Raw genomic sequence first — 18,155 nt, 5'->3', positions numbered from 1 at the left:
TGATTTGATGAGTTAATTTATAATTTAGATAATTTGATATCTAATTTAAATTAAATTTTAATAAAAGATAAAATATAATTAATATAGTATAATTCTAAATTTAAGTTGTCTTGTCAGCTTAAAAAAAATTAATAAAAAATTATTGATTTTTTTTTAAATAATATTATTTTTATAAAATAAAATAAAAATTAATTAATTGGGATTCATTCAAATAAACCCATCTAACATATAATTTAAAATTTATCTCAAAATTATCCCCAAATCAATTTTAAAAACTATATCCGGAACTCACAGTAAAACAAGCCTCCAAATATTTCCTTTTCTAATTTTCAAATTTTTTTTCTTTATTTTTTGGCTTCCATTGTTGTCTAGATTCTGTAGACGACATAATCATTTCACATGAACTTTCCTCCTCACTTTACATTCTTCTTTGCCTCCACTCCCTTCCAAAGTTCAATTAACTACATATCCCCACCCTCAACACTTAAACTCCTCATGTAATCACAACCGTCAACTCCCTTTGACAACTCTTAATCAACGGCCTTCATGCTTTAAAATTTTAAACCTTTTGACTTTCAACTCCAACTGTATATATACCCTCCCTCCCTTTCCCGGCTTCTCGCTATCACTCTACAAATTTGCTTTACTCTGCTGAATTTTTCGAAAAATAGTCAATTTCCCTTAAGTTTTAGCTTCTTCAAGATCCAGATTTGTTGTAGCATTAATATTTTCTTGCTTTTTATATCCTGAAACAGCAAAATACTTGATCAAAAAGAAGAAAATTTTTATTTGTTTTTTTAAACTAAATCTAGCATGGCAGATATTTTATGGAAAATGGGAGCAATGTTATCGTCTGATCATAGCTCAGTGGTGCCAATAAACCTGTTCGTGGCACTACTTTGTGCGTGTATAGTAATTGGTCATTTACTAGAGGAGCAGCGATGGATGAACGAGTCCATTACTGCACTTGCTGTAGTCAGTATCTTCATTTGCTTGCTTTTGTGTTATTTTTTTGTGGGGTTATAGAGGTTTTGATGGTGAGTTAATGCATGCAGGGTTTGTGCACTGGAGTTGTGATTTTGCTAACAACAGGAGGAAAGAGCTCGCATCTCTTAGTTTTCAGCGAAGATTTATTCTTTATTTATCTGCTTCCGCCAATCATCTTTAATGCTGGGTGAGTTAGTGTGTGTGTGTGTATTTTCCTTTATTAGTATTAGGGTTGTATCATTTGCTGATCAATTCATTTTAAGCTTGAGACCTTAAGTGTTTGTTTGCTTGCTTGAGATTGATTCAGATTTTTATGTGTACAATGTATTTTCCCGAAAAGCTATTTTTTCCCTTCTAATTTTCTTCGATATTTGAAACAAATGAGCCTTAGAATAGCTCAGTTGTCATGAAATTTTTGTTGCTGGGACATCCCATGAGTTATTCTGTCTTCCCACCAGGTTCCAGGTAAAGAAGAAGCAGTTTTTCCGCAACTTCATGACTATCATGCTGTTTGGCGCAGTCGGTACTCTGATATCCACTGCCATCATTTCAATAGGTACACTAAAACATCAAGTTCATGACAATACTTTGTCTTGTTAGTGCTGAATAATGATCTTAGCTGTACTCTATTTGTGATTAATTTGTTGTTTTTGGCATAGGCGCCACTCACTTTTTCAAGAAAATGAACATCGGTTCCCTCAGAATTGGAGACTATCTTGGTATATTCCATATCACATTCTCTTTATTTTCGAAGTTTTCAAGACTCTGTTTCTGCCATCAGATAGCTTGCTTGTGTATGCTCATCTCTTGCCTTGATTGCAGCAATTGGAGCTATATTTTTCAGCCACGGATTCTGTTTGTACCTTGCAGGTATGAGACTCCTGGTCTAGATATGGTCTGATTACAACTTTTGAAGCAACTCACACAGAAAAAGTGATTTGATTACTTCAATTTGTGTTGTTGCAGGTTCTTAACCAGGATGAGACACCTTTATTATACAGTCTGGTTTTTGGGGAAGGTGTAGTAAATGATGCAACATCAGTGGTGCTTTTCCATGCAATTCAGAGCATTGACCTATCTCACATCAACTCAAGCATTGCAGCTGAATTTCTCGGAAACTTTCTATATTTGTTTATCTCAAGCACCATACTGGGAGTTCTAGTAATTCTCTCCCTCTCTCCATGCATGTGTGTGCACGCATGCGCCCATGCTTGTGTGATTAGCATGTGATTTTTCTGTATATATTGTGTTTTGTGACATTGCACACTTTTTTGACTCCTGCAGACTGGACTCCTTAGTGCATACATTATCAAAAAGCTCTACTTCGGCAGGTTAGCAAATAATTATCAAATATAAATTCATGATTAGTTTCAATCCCATATAGAGGTTTAGGACAGTAAAAATTAACAACCACAGATGCTCAATTGCAAGTGGATGAAATCTCAGTTTATCTTGATATTGCTGTTTGATATTGGAGTTTCACTTCTTTTTAATGTCTTTAAAATCTCACAATGTATTCCTCAAGTTTGTTTCATGTTTACATATATTTCCGTGGTAGCTCAGGAGACAAAAGAAATATTAGCTAGAACAACATGCTGGGAACTAGGTAGTGCTCTAATAAATTTCTGTTTTGCCACAAAATCCAGGCATTCTACCGATCGTGAGGTTGCTCTTATGATACTCATGGCTTACCTTTCATATATGTTGGCCGAGGTAAGATTTCTCTCAATCATAGAGTACCTCTCCAAGGACCTCGTTTGCTTCTGCTTTCTTCTATTAGATTGAATTTCAGTGGTGAAAGGCAGATTAACCATCATTTTTTGAATTTCGGGTTTTCTTGCAGCTATTCTATCTGAGCGCCATTCTCACTGTATTCTTTTGTGGGATTGTTATGTCTCATTACACATGGCACAATGTAACTGAAAGTTCAAGGATAACAACTAAGTATGTTGAGTTACATATCCTGAAATGTGTTTGTGGCAATTCATACAAAATCTCTTGTATTCTATTTTTACCTCAAATTCTGTTCTAGCTATCACATTACTTAATTGGGGTTCTCCTTGAACATTTCAGGCATGCTTTTGCTACTTGGTCATTTGTTGCTGAGATCTTCATCTTCCTCTATGTTGGCATGGATGCCTTGGATATTGAAAAATGGAAGGTTGTAAGTGATAGGTGAGGCTAAGCATAAAATGGGAGATTAGTTACCACACAAATACATTCTAAGATCGTAAAATACAAGCTGAAACAAAATTATCTTCACCATTTTCTGAATATAGTGGTTAACTCTCTCTTAATTCTCAGCCCTGGAACATCAATTATGGTGAGTTCAATACTCTTGGGATTGGTTCTAGTTGGAAGAGCAGCCTTTGTTTTCCCTTTATCCTTTTTATCCAACTTGACTAAGAAGTTCCCGTATGAGAAAATAGACATAAAGCAACAAGTATGCTCTCAAGCTATTCTGGTTTCTGGCATTTAACGTGTGTTAATCACTTGATGTCTAATGTCTCCCTGAATTTTTGTTTGGAAGGTAACAATATGGTGGGCAGGTCTTATGCGTGGTGCTGTTTCTATGGCTCTTGCTTATAATCAGGTAAAAAAGATCGAAAAGCATTCCTTTTCTATTGGATTTTTTTTTTCTTTTTCAATCTGTTCTGTGATGATAGGGCTTTCCTTCTTGTTTTTAAACACAGACTAAGTTAAACATCTTTCAGCTATGAGCCTGGTCGATAGTTTCATATGAACAATTTATGTTCCTGCTATCCACCAACAGTACTATTAGAATTTCCCCTAGGAGATTTTATGTTGATTTTAATAGACCAATGGTTAAGGCCCTTGAGGGTCTTTATATCCTCTTATGTTGCATATTTATTCTCATCTAAATTATAATTTTATTACTATTCTTGCAGTTCACCAGGTCAGGCCATACTCATTTGCATGGCAATGCAATCATGATCACCAGCACAATTACAGTTGTCCTTTTCAGCACAGTGGTAAGACAATGCATCATCTCCGTGGAGAACAGGAGGAGAAATAACCTGCTGTTTTACCATCTTGCCTGTGCTTAAATGGCACACTTTAGCTCAGTGCAAACTTTTACAGTTTCCATGTTTAAAGCTAGAAACTATAGTTACAGGTTTTCCTTTCGAGGCTGGACCGTTCCAGCCAACATATTGCTGTAGATCTGATGTTTTCATAGTCAACTTGATTTAAGCCCCAGGAGCTAGAATCTGAATTGAAGATTGGATTTTGTGATCCAACTTCATTTTCATTTCCTTTTATTGCTCTTAAATGGTGCACCGTTTGTTGCAATTATGTTAAGAGTCAATGGCTTGAACTGGATACTGTAGCATAGCGACTCAACAAAGTTTATATTATGCACTTTTCGTTTTCGCGTATGATTCTTATAATTTCCAATCCGCTACCAGGAAACTGAGCTAATCAAAGGTTAGTTTCAAACACAAGACTGATGCAGTGAACTGTTGGATCCATGCAGGTGTTTGGATTGATGACTAAACCACTAGTGAGGATCTTGCTTCCATCACAAAAACACACTGCCAGCATGTTGTCTTCTGAATCATCTAGTCCTAAATCCTTTGCTGTGCCACTGCTCAGTAGACAGGATTCAGAGGACAACCAGGCCAGCCACAACGTGCCCCGTCGAACCAGCTTAAGGATGCTCTTGAGTACTCCTTCTCACACAGTCCACCACTATTGGAGAAAATTTGATAATAGCTTCATGCGACCTGTTTTTGGTGGCCGGGGTTTTGTACCATTTGTACCTTGCTCCCCCACTGACCAAAGCGTTCATCAATGGCAGTGACAGACATTTTCAGAACTAGAGAATACTAATCATTGAATTTAGGTCATGCGTGCAATCGGCTTTTGGTGTGAAATTTGTTAATAGCAAAAAAGATTTCAGAGTGGGGAGGTGCCATTGACAGAATTTTGAGTTAACCTGAGTGGCTTGTAATTTGTTTCCTTTCGGAGCTTGTAATTTTTTGTGGCTATGGCTTGTCAAATGAGATTGTATTCCATACAACAGAGTTTTGCAACTCTTCCCCTATTGGGGATTTGTCAATTTCTTACTGTATTCTGGGATTTTCAAAGTGCAAAATCGAGCCTTTTTTTTTTTTGTTTGTCTTGATGTATAGATTTTTGACACTTTGGCACCAAATATCACACGCACTTCGTCCTGACGAAAATGGAAAACCCTGTAACATAGGGAATTCTGAACAGCATAAATTCAGACAAATTTAAATATATATAAGGAAAATGAGTGTTAAAACCCTATAGCGTGAGTTAATATGGACTGCACTGTTCGGTACTGTAATATAAATTATTGTAAACTATACTATTTAAGTTTTTTCTTTATTAAAAGTACCGTGGAAGGCGTAATGACAAGGCTGTTTTTGTCACAAAAAATTGTAAAAATAGTAAGGGGTTGGGGTTGTCTTTCTTGTTAAGAAAAAAATGATCAGTTCAGATTTTAGTGGGGTGTACGATCCAGGCTACAAACATATGATGTTCGGCTTCAAGTCAAGACGATAGGGCTAGACCTATACGCCTAAAAGTAGCCCAATAAATAGACACCTGGCCTTAGGGCTAGCTAGCACGCTTGGCAGTAGCTCTAGACTACAAACACTTGACGCCGGGGCTGTTATGCCCTGGGTGCTAGGTAAACCTGCACGTCTCGCTAAAGACCCAACAAGTGGGCCTGCTGGCTTGTGTGCATGGGTATGCAAGCCATGTTTTGGGTGCAGACCCAGACGAGAAGGTTTGCAGACACACATGCCTGAGGTCTGCAATTAGACATCCACAATGAAATAATGAGTACATCTCGATAAGTTATGTCTCTACAAAAAAATATGAAACCAAAATAAAATAATTATCGAAAATGTTTTTTCATATAATATATCACTTGATATTATTAACGAAAATGAAGATTTTGTGTCTAAATTTGTTGAAGAATGTTGACATATAAAAGATTGGTGAAAATTAAAAGAAGCAATCCAAATAAAATTAAATTTTGAAGTTTTTGGATTTGTAGCAAAACTTTTATGTTGTCTGGCAGACAAAAAATCTTTGCAGTAAGACGTATGAAGCAACAAACACCTATACAAGACGGTGATGATTTGGTTTTATATGGAAAAGTGTACACTGCCACCAATGTATCTCTTTCAATGACAAGAAATGGAAGGAGGCTTACATGGTTTTAATTTTAGGGCTTGTCGGATTAAATTGTGAGCAAATATATTAATGACCCATTTGTTTTAAATTCACATTTGTTGTTTTTGAATAATTTTGAGTTTCAATTTTCAACAAACAAAAGATAATAATAAATGTCTCTTGTTTAAACAACTGGGACAACACTCTTATTTATCTGTTTTCAACATAATTTTGTATTAATCACATGAAACTTGAAAATTTTTTTCTTGTCATCAAATCAATAAAATAAACAAAAAAAGAAGAAAAAGAAAGAAAACTTAAGCGAGAAGAAAGGGAAAATAGTAACTAAATACTTACAAGTAATCTTGAGTTCACAAGACAGAATTTCCAAAAGCTCTGTACTCATCATCATCCTGACTCTAAACAAAAACTAAAACAGTAACTAAGTGAAAAAAATATAATATTGTGAAGTGAAATTAAACACAATATTAATAAACAGAGGAGTAATTAATTAAATACTTAAAATTCATTGAAGTGAAATGATATACTTAAAATTTCAAGACAAGTAAAAAAACTTACTAGTGATTTTATGAGAAAATGCAGATCCCAAAAAGGAAACAAGAATTAAGCCTTGGAAGAGAGAGAGTAGCGACTGCATAACCTCACCCTCTCTAACATAAAATAAAAAGAAAAAAGAAAAAGGTTGTTTATTTATCAAGTTTTACCTTCACTCTCCATCATATTCTGAATAGTTTTAAGAAGTGAAATAAGTGTTTTGGTTGTGATTGCTTCTAATTTTCTTCTCTCACCTAATTACTCTTATTTTTCTCTACCTATATCTTCTTTCTTTCTTTCTTTTTTTCAATTTCATTTGATCATTATGTTTATATATAAAAGTACAAGAGTAATAGCTTTTTATATAATATATTTATTTCTAACCTTATTATGTGTTATATTCCTATTAAATTGTCGTGATATTTCAAATAACATGACTTGCATGTATTTGGACCACAGCATACAAAAACATTATCAACATGCTTATAAATAACAAATAAAACCAAGACTTGCTTAGTTACTTTTACCTTACCACAATTATTCAATCATTATAATATATGAGGTTTATAATGCTTAATAGTAAACAAGTTTAGCTTTCTAACAAGGATAATATTATTAAGTTTGAATATTTTATCTTTACAAAGGATATTTATATTCTTGAAAATAAAATTTTTGATGAATCTATTCTTATAGACTAAATTGACCAACTTACAAAACTGACCCAAAACCTATACTAATAACCTCGAAAGCATGAACCCAAATAAGCTTTGGGTCATAGTTGAAAACTAATTAATAACTAAGTTTAAACAAGCATTGAGATTTAACTAATTAATCAAACTCAAAATCATAAATTAAGAATGAAAAACTAATTTGCCTAAAACTTAAAAGAGCCAAAAGAAATAAAATATAACTAAACTAAAACTAAAGTATTTATAAAGCTCTTAGGCGCCACATATATATTAGGACAAAAAAGTCTTCAATGCTTCAATGAATTTAAGCCACATTAGAAACTCTTGTAGCCAAAGTCCATCCACAAATTTAAAACTTAAATAAGCCCTATTTAATCTTTCTTTTCTGTTAAAAATTAACCAATTACATGTCTTGTCTGGGTAAGTAAAAAATAGTCAAGAATGAACAGCTTATTGATGAATCAATAATATTATAAATAGTACAAAGTTTTGATGAAAACAAGGCCACCAAAACTCAATAAACAAACCAACAACAACAACAACAATAATAAGTCACAGTATTAAATACATATTTGAAAGGTAAACTAGGGCAAAACACAAGTTCAATGTTGGAAGGGTTGATCCTTAAATATATTTTTTTTCATCGAAACGATATTACTTTAACTACTTTTTTTTTAAAGTTAGTGGATCATTAGTCGTGTTTTTTTACTATATCAACTAGGTTTTCTTCTTCTTTTTTTTTTTTCTCAATCCAGATCTGTCCATGCTTCAGATTTGTTAGATCCCAAATCAACCTATTAGGCTAATCCAAGTCATACAACACTGATTTAACATGGAAACACTCTTTTTATCTAGAAGAGATTACAAGAATTTCCTTATAAAATCTTCTTTATAAAAAGCCCACTTAAATATTTATATATCTATAAAATTTCAATAACATATTTTTGTATCAAAGAAATTCAGAATATAAATCTCACTTAACACCAACCATCTATTCGATCATTTTTTATATAATTTTTTTATTTGATAGATTAAGAAAATCATTGATTTGGATAGAAATTATTTTACAAAATTTTAAATTCAATATTATTTATTTAATCATATTTAACTTTATAATATTCATATTATATTACAATTATATTATAAGAGCGCGCGCGCGCGCACACACACATATATATAATTGAAATAATCTTTTAACAACTATTTAAATAAACACTTTATTTTTATAGTTACAATTATATATAATCTAAAAAGAAAATTATTATATTATATATATATATATATTTTTATTTTATAAAATTTAATTGTGTATATTGTAATATAATCTTATAAATAATTAATCTTGTAAAATATTTTTTTTATTTGTAGAACTTTAAAATAAAATTGTTCATTTAAAAAAGAATGAAAAAGTGGAAGTTAGATATTTGGATTTTTTTTGTATGAATATCTTATTTTGATAATTTTTTTTATTAAAGATTTTTTTTATTTAGGTAATTATACCTTTTACTAAACAATACTAGCTTCACTTCTCCCTTGCAGTCTAACTCACACACAACTAGCAATCCTCATTTTCACTAAGGTCTATCCCTTTTCTCTTTGTTTTTCTTAAACAAGAAAAAAAAACATGGCCTTTATTACTAGAGCTTCAATGTTGCAAGAAGATTAAATTCTGGACTGATTTCACATTTAAAAAGCAGAGATGACCATTGTACTTTCAAACCTTCCTCCATGTAGCATTTTTTTATTTTTATATTCCATCCTTTTCTCAATGCAACATTTCATCTTGTTTCCAACACAACATTTTAGTTATAGATAAGTATAACTTCTTTTTTTTTTTTTTTTAATTAAAATGGGTGTTTAGCCTAACTTGCATGTACCTTGACTAATTTTATGGGTCTTGAAGTTAACGACCCTGTAAGTTTCCAGTGACCATTATACTAGCAATCACAAGTTTCGAACCTGAAATCACAAAAAGAATAAATCTCTTGATCTCAAGTTCTTATCATTGGACCACTTATTAACTAGATGACTAACTTCATTCTTTCCTAATGCCATATGTGGCTAGTTGTATTGTGCTATTAATGTAACATAATGCACCTAGGAAGCTAAGAAAAATGTTAATAAATTTTGAATGAATTATAACAGAGGTTCGAGTGAATCATCCTTGTTCTATCCATTGTCCTTTTCTTTATTTTTCATTGCAATCTTTCTTTAATTAATTTGCTAAAAACCTTTTCTTGCTGGATAGTTTAATAGTTGGTTCTCTGTAAATTAGTCTTGTATTAAGTGTTCAAAGTTTGGGTGAATCATCCTTGTTCTACCCATTGTCCTTTTCTTTATTTTCCATTGCAATCTTTCTTTAATTAATTTGCAAGAAATCTTTTCTTGTTGAATAACTTAGTAGTTGGTTCATTACAAATGAATCTTGTATAAGGTGGTATAGACCTTAGGATTTGAGTTATGACACTTGAAACTCAATCATAAGATCTTAAAAGGATTTAAAACTCTCTAAATGCTGCAAATAAAGAACAAACACAAAAGTATGAACATGTTATAAAGCTATAAGAAACTTATGGTCAAAAGCCGAAAAATACCACAGCTAACCACGAGACTAGATTTAAGGTCTCTCTTATCAACAAGGCTATAAAAGTTACAGTTATCCGTTGATGAATCCAGCCCCAACAAAGGTCAACAATCTTCCTATAGTGAAGATTCTAACCAAAAGAGGTCAACAATCTTCCTATAATAAAGATTCTAACCAAAAGACTTGCTCCTTCTGATATATGGAAAACTTCACTCTTACAAGGTATATAAACCTAGACATGATTTTTCAATTTTTGACAAAGATGATGTTTATAAATGGCTTTATAAATGCAATCATTACTTTAAGATATAAGAAGTTGATGATTGTGAAAAACTTAAATTAGCCTCATATTACTTAGATAAAATGGCCTTTTTTTGGAAACAAAACTTCATGATGAAGAGTATGGGAAATCAAGAAGTGATATGGGGTGAGTTTATTGAAGCTTTGTGTAGTAGATTTAGAGATCAGTAGGATCTATTAGAGGAACTTAAAGATCTCAAATTGATATTTTAAATGCATCCATTCAGGACTTTGAAATCCTTTGGGATAAAGTAAAAATAAGTGAGAAACAAGCTCAAATGTTCTTTGTTGGATTATTAGAAGTAGAGATAAAAAAAATCTAGTGAAAAATATTCAAATCCAATAGCTTGACACAAGCCTACAACCTAGCAAGATTACAAGAAAATATACTCTCACTTATAAAAGATCCTTTCTTAAATCCCTTAAACAATCACCTCAGACTATAACTTAAACCAATTCATCTCTCTCGCAAGATCACTATAAGAGTTCATCTACCCTGACTATGCATTTTCCTAAGCCAACCAAATCCATCAATAACAAAAAAACTAAAAGAGAGAAGAGCTAAAAGGTTATGTCTTATGTGTGATGAACAATTTGCACCTGGTCATAGGTGTAAAAACAAAAAGTTATATTCCTTATGCCTTATTGATGACGAGGAAGATGTAGAAGATGACGAAATTAAAGTTGTGAAAGTTATAAAAGACAATGTTACTCGCCATATATCTAGTTAGGTTACAAACTATCAAGTCTGAAAAGCTTAATAGCCTAATGAACAACCCCCTATCAAGTAGCTGAGATTAAGTTATGTAGTTTGAGAATTATAGGGAAGGATGATAATGTTTCTTATTCCATGACTCCAACTCTTTCTCTTAATGAGAAAGGCAATCCTATTTTGAAGACACTATTGGACTCTTACAAATAAGTGTTTTAAGAACCAAAAGTGTAAACATAAAAAAAAGAAAAGAGAGAAGTAAAACCAAAATGACTCCACCATCGCTGTCGATTTTTGAATCGGCAACAACTCAGTTTCTGGCTACTGATTTCTGAATCAATAGTGATGTAGTTTTTGGCTGTTGATTTCTGAATTGGCAGCGACGTAGTTTTTGACTACCAATTTCTGAATCAATAGTGGCACAATTTGGTTGTCGATTTATGAATCGGTAGTGACACAAATTATGGCTGTTAATTTCTGAATCAACAATGACATTGTAAAACCTAACAAAAAAATTGGTGTTGGACCGATCTATCCTAAGGGAGAACGGAATGGAAACTAGCTCAAAGATAACCCAAAAGAGGGATTATGATAGCCTTGGTGCTGTCGTGGGGGGTCGCGACGTCGTCTGGCGACGGCGAAGGCTCTTTGTCGTGCCTCCTGTGGTGAGGTGTGTTGTGTGTTGGAAAGGTTTTTAGATTTAATCATAAAATTATGATTAATGTTTAGGATTCGCCACCTAGTATTATGGTCACTAGGAACCTATGGTCTACGAGAGTCTGAGTAAGGGACTGGTTGTGTAAGGGGAAGACACATCACCCCCAGTGCACCCTACCTAAGGTAAGCTGCATTGTTGTTTGATTGCTTTTTGTTGGTCTTTCTAAGGCTTAAGGTAGATCTCTCTTCATGAGAGAGTCTCTACCTTATTGGGTTAAATCCTAACCGTTCTAGAGTTTGGATTTTAGCATCGCATTTATCTACACCTCATATCTTTAATACCTGAGGGTATACTTTATTGTGTAATTTTTACACCCACAAATATCAAAGTCTCCATTTGGATCCTAAAAAAAATTGGAAAAATACTTTTGACATGTTGGCCAAATCCTAATGGATAATCATAAACTGGTTACGATATCCATTTTTGGATTTTTTAAACATGGAAAAGAGGCAATTTTTGTTTTTTTTTTTTTTTAATATATGAAAAATATGCTTGGAAAAAATTTTAGGATTTGGCCGTATGGAACAAAATAATTTTTCTTTTTTAGAATGTTTTTTATTTATTTATTCATTATGAAATATTTCAGAGAAAAACCGAGTATTTTAATATCGGATTTGTATTTTATAGTGGTAAATATACAACCGATATTATGCAAAATTGGCAGAAAAATATTTGAGAAAAATCACAATCTTTTAAAATGATTTTTTGATTTTTTTTTTTAAAATAGTAATGTAATATAATATATATATGTAATAATATGCAGGTTGGGCTAGGCCTAGATAACTGGGTCGAGCCCAAGGAACTTTGGGTAGGGCCGATCTCGGCCCAACATACCTTTTTTTTTTTTAGGCCAAGCCGGACCCAAATGGTCCAGCCCAGGCCCGCATGGTTGCTAGCCCGGCCCAGCAATTAAGTTTCTTGACAAAAAATGAACACTTATGAATTTGAAATTTCTAGTGGTGGTGTTGATGATTTACCATAATGTAAGTGAAAACATGGAATTGAATGAATTAGAAAAACCTTGTTAAATGAACATGTGTTGTCCGCAATGAACTAGTGTTCGTTCTGCCACAAACTGTGTTGTCTGCAGAGAATCAACGTTTGTTGCCGAAGTTTATGTTGTTTGTAGTGAAGTAGTGTTTTCGCTGTCAAATTGTGTATTTCACAGCAATCAAAGTGTTCACATCATGAATCTGTGATGTTTTGCAGCGAATCATGTGTTCGTTGCCAAATTATGTACACATTTCGTAGACGAATCAGGTGTTCCTTGTTGAATTTGTGTTGTCTGTAGTGAATCATGTGTTCATTGCCGAGTTTGTGTATTCTACAGCGAATTAGGTGTTCGCTTCCAAATTTATATTGTCGGTAGCGAATCAGGTATTGGCTACATAATTGTGTATTCCGCAGCGAATCAGGTGTTCGTTGTGTTCTGAATTATTGTTGTCTGTAGCGTATCTATATGTTCGCTACCAAAGTTTGTGTTATCCGTAGCGAATCAGGTTTTCACTGCTACATTGTGTATTTCGTAGCGAATCAAGTGTTCGCTATTGAATTGTGTATTCTGCAGTGATTCACGTGTTCGGTGCTGAATTTGTGTTGTTAGCAGTGAATTAGGTGTTCGTTGTCGAATTGTGTTGTCTACAGTGAATCACGTGTTTGCTGTTGAATTTGTCTTGTCTGCAGTGAATTAGGTGTTCGCTATCGAATTGTGTATTTCGCAGTGATTCACGTGTTTGCTGCCAAATTTGTATTATACGCAGCGAATCAGGTGTTTGCTTTCAAACTGTGTATTTTGTTGTGAATTAGGTGTTCACTGCCGAACTTGTGTTGTTTGTAGCGAATCAAGTGTTCGCTGTTGAATTGTGTATTCCGCAGTGAATTAGGTGTTCACTGCCGAACTTATGTTGTCTGCAGCGAATCACATGTTCGCTGTCGACCTTGTGTTGTCCGTAGTGAATTAGATGTTCATTGTCGAATTGTGTATTCCACAGTGATTCACATGTTCGTTGCTGAATTTGTGTTGTCCGCAGCGAATCAGGTGTTCGCTGTCGAATTGTATATTTTATAGCGATTCACGTGTTCGCTTTCGAATCTGTATTGTATGCAGCAAATTAGGTGTTCACTGTTGAATTGTTATTCCACAGCAAATCAGGTGTTCGCTGCCAAACCTATCTTGTCCGCAGGAAATCAAGTCAGGTGTTCATTGCAGAATTTGTGTGGTCCGTAGTGAATCAAATCAAGTGTTCACTGTCGAATTTGTATCGTCCACAACGAATCAGGTGTTTAATGTCGAATATGTGTTGTACGCAACGAATCAGGTGTTCACTGTCGAATATGTGTTGTACGCAACGAATCAGGTGTTCACTGTCGAATATGTGTTGTACGCAACGAATCAGGTGTTCTCTATTGAATTTTGTATTCCGTAGCGAATCAGGTGTTCGTTGTTGAATTGTGTATTCCGTAGCGAATCAGGTGTTCGTTGTCGAACTTGTGTTGTACGCAGCGAATCGAATCAGGTGTTCGCTGTCAAATTTGTGTCGTCCGCAACGAATCAGGTGTTCGATGTCAAATTGTGCATTCTGCAACGAATCAACAATTCACTGCCAAATCTGTATTGTACGTAGCGAATCAAGTTTTTGCTGCCTAATTGTGTTGTCCGCAGCGAATCACGTGTTCGCTGTCGACTTTGTGTTGTCTGCAGCGAATTAGGTGTTCGCTGCCGAATTGTGTATTCCGTAGCGATTCACGTGTTCACTACTGAATTTGTGTTGTCTGCAACGAATTAGGTGTTTGCTGTCGAATTGTGTTGTCCGCGGCAAATGAAGTGTTCGCTACTGAATTTTTATTATCTGCAGCGAATCAGGTTTTTGTTTCCGAATTGGGTTGTCCATAACGAATTAGGTTTTCATTGTCGAATTGTGTATTTCGTAGCGAATTAGGTGTTCGCTTCCAAATTTGTGTCATTGCAGCAAATCATTGTTTGATGCCGAAATTGTGTATTCCACAATCAATTAGGTGTTTGCTATCGTGTTGTGTATTCCGCAGTGACTTAGGTGTTCCCTACCGAACTTGTGTTGTCTATAGCGAATCAGGTGTTCACTGTTGAATTGTGTATTTCGCAGCGAATCAGGTGTTTGCTGTCGAACTTCTGTTGTTTGCAACGAATCAGGTTTTCGCTGCTGAATTATGTTGTTCGTAGTAAATAAGGTTTTGTTGTTGAAGTTGTGTTGTCTGCAGCGAATCTACATTTGTTGTCAGAGTTGTGATGTCTGCAGCAAAAGTGTGATTTGCTACCGAAATTGAGTTGCCTGCAGTAAATTAGCATTCGCTGCCAAAAGCATGTTGGCTACAACAAAGTAGCATTTGATGTTGAAATTAATGCATGCAATGAAACAATTTTCGCTATCGAATTGTGCAGCCGTAGTAAACCAGTTTTCGCTGTCGAAGTGTGTGGCCTGCAGCGAACTAATTTTCACTAACAAACTATACGGCCTACATTGAATTAGGTTTCGCTGCTGAATTGTGTGGCTAGCAGCGAATCGGTTTCACTGCCAATTTTCTATGGAAAACAGAGTAATTAAATTTTGTTTTCTATATATATTCATGGTCTTCGTATTAAAATCTTCCAAAATTTCGACGAAGTCTCCCCTATTCTTGAAGGTTCCAAGTTATCAACATATAACCTGTTTACACTTTTAATAACTCACATCTCATAACTCAAATCTCAACCCAATCATCTTGGGTTTCAATCCCACAAATATTATCACACCTATCAACCACAATATTTATGATATACATTACATAACAAAACATCATTATGGATGAATAAAAATATAAATACACATAGTTATATGAACTATAGAGTTAAGTTCATTTAATCAAGTTTAAACATTAATTATACAAAATTAAGTTATACAAACATTTCCGTGTTTATAAAATACAAGAAGGGTATACTCCCTAAAACCTAGATTATAAGAAAGGAACATAAGCTACAATCTACTCTTATAGTGCATGCGATGGTCTAGAAATAAAATACATATTATTGAAACATGAATATCACAATAAATAACAACACGAATATCTAACAATTTAAAAAGGAATAACATGCATTCATATTTTGTTCATTTCTCCCTTCTGATTTTTTCATTAGAATCTCTTCCTTGTTCAACTATTAATAATCGTTCCCTCTCCCATTATCGACTTCCATTTCAGATTTTATAGGATCAATCATGATTATTTCTACTTAACACATTACGATACCAATTTAACTAGTATCATTATCATCACCCAGTAAGAGTCTATGCAAGGTAATCCCTTACCCGAGATCGTAACATATATTAAATGTATGCTAGCCAATACATGGTGATCCCTTACCAGGATCCTAACATACACTAAATGTATGTTAGTTTACGCCCTAAATCACACTTCTCATATTCCTTTGTCAGCGATAATTTCATCACTTGGCAATTCAGACAAAACCTTTCACCTTGAATACACATATATTCGTAATTCACATTTCATATTGGTAATTTATTAAATCATGGAATTTAACTAGAAAGTATAAGTGGCGATTCACCTACCTGCAATAGAAGCTCTACTTGTGCTCCCCTGCTGCTGCTATTGCACCACGCCTGTGATCCCTTCTGCAAATCATAGGTTTATCTCATAAATTTTCCTCACTCAAGATATGTTTTATAATAACCATATCAACAAAGCCAATAAGTCTTTCTTTCAGTCATTTCTTAATATTTAATTTTTTTTCTCATTAAACCCATTAATATTATCGTTCTTTGTTCAACCATAGTTATCATTCCTTTCTTTATATTTGAACTATTTCTATTTAAATCTAGAAGTCTTACTGTTTAGACATTAAGCTATAACTGTCCGACCTCTCTTTAGATTTTTAACTATATCTAGAATTATAGAACTATGTTTCAAGTGAGATTGATCTCATTAGAAAGCTAAGACATGAGGCTACAAGTTCTCTGAAGAAAGAGAACCCGGTCTGCCTCCAAAACAGTCAAAATTGCTTATCAACAAACATTTGGACTGTTACTGCCCAACTGTTACTGTTTAGACATCGAACTATTAAATCCAACCGTTATTTTTCTAGACATTAAACTGTTTACTGTCCAACCTCTCTAAAATTTTAGCTATATCTAGAGAGTTACATAACTCCATTTTAAACGAGATTGGTTTCATTGGAAAGCTAAGACATGACGCTACAAGTTCTCTGAAGGAATGAGAACCTAGTTTTGCTTCAAAGACAGTCAAAATTGCTCATCAATAAATATTTGGATTGTTATTGTCCAACTGTTATTGTCCTGTTTTTGAACTGTTACTATCTGACCTCTCCTCATATTTTCAACTATATCTAGAGTTATAGAACATTGTTTCAAGCAAAATTGGTCTCATTGGAATGCTAAGACATGAGGCTACAAGTTCTCTAAGGAAGGAGAACCCGGTTCTGCGTCCAAGACAGCCAAAATTGCTTATCAACAAACCAGACCTACTACCCTACAGGGTTTGTCATGACCCAGTCTCGGTTGGTGACCTATAGCTGGAGTTCTATAACTCCAAAATGAGCAATACCATTTTCCTTAGTTAGTTAACATCCAAAACTACAATTTCTATAAAGGAACCTAATCCTAATTCTTTCATCCTCCTAATCAAAATTTCTCTAAAAGTCAAAAGATGAAACTGTCCAAATGCGTCAACCTTTTCGTTTACACACAACCCATGAAGTTATTTAATTTAACAATTAATATTTTTTCCTCAATTCAAGTCTAAGAACTCTAAATATAAATTCAACATCTAGGCATTAATTCATAATTGACTTTGAAATGACTCATAAGACCATGTTTTAAACACCTTACCCAATATGAATCAAGGTTTCGATCTTCAAACTCCCTCCATTTTTTTCTTAATGACAGTCGACCCTCCCCTTTTCTCTTTTTGTTCAAATTTTCTTGTTAATCCTTTACCCACCAGTGTTTATTTTACCTATAACCTTAATCTTGGATGGGTTCTTGAAATTTTGGTGTTCTCTCTTGATTTGTAAAAATAGATACAAAAACTCCCTCTTTCTCTTTCTTTTTAACGATAGCTGTAAAGTTTTGGTGAGAACATGAGTATTTATGCTCTTATAATTATTCTTATTTGCATTTAGGCCCCGTTTTCTTTAAGCGTATTCTTTTTTGCCCCATATCTTTTTAGTTTAGTTTTATTTTCTTTAATTTAATCCAGCCTTGATTTTTTCCGGAATTTAAAGTAATTGTGACAAAATGGTTGTAATGAGTATTACAAAGGATCTAGCATTTTTATTATATTGAAAGCAATTGTGAAGAATATATACGAAAGATCTACTATTATATTTTTATTAAATGTAATTATGATGAATGGTTGTATGAATATTATGAAACAGGATTTACCATTTTTATT

The 18,155-nt window shown here is 33.7% G+C and overlaps 1 pseudogene; it reads left to right on the top strand.

Annotated features, from left to right (window-relative positions):
• The first annotated feature begins 614 nt into the window (after positions 1-614).
• LOC118028070 (sodium/hydrogen exchanger 1-like) lies at positions 615-5,122 on the top strand (annotated as a pseudogene).
• The last annotated feature ends 13,033 nt before the right edge of the window (positions 5,123-18,155 follow it).

The sequence above is a fragment of the Populus alba genome, chromosome 10, assembly GCF_005239225.2.
Source record: "Populus alba chromosome 10, ASM523922v2, whole genome shotgun sequence".
NCBI classification, from domain to species: Eukaryota; Viridiplantae; Streptophyta; class Magnoliopsida; order Malpighiales; family Salicaceae; genus Populus; species Populus alba.
This window is presented reverse-complemented; position numbering and strand designations above follow the sequence as displayed.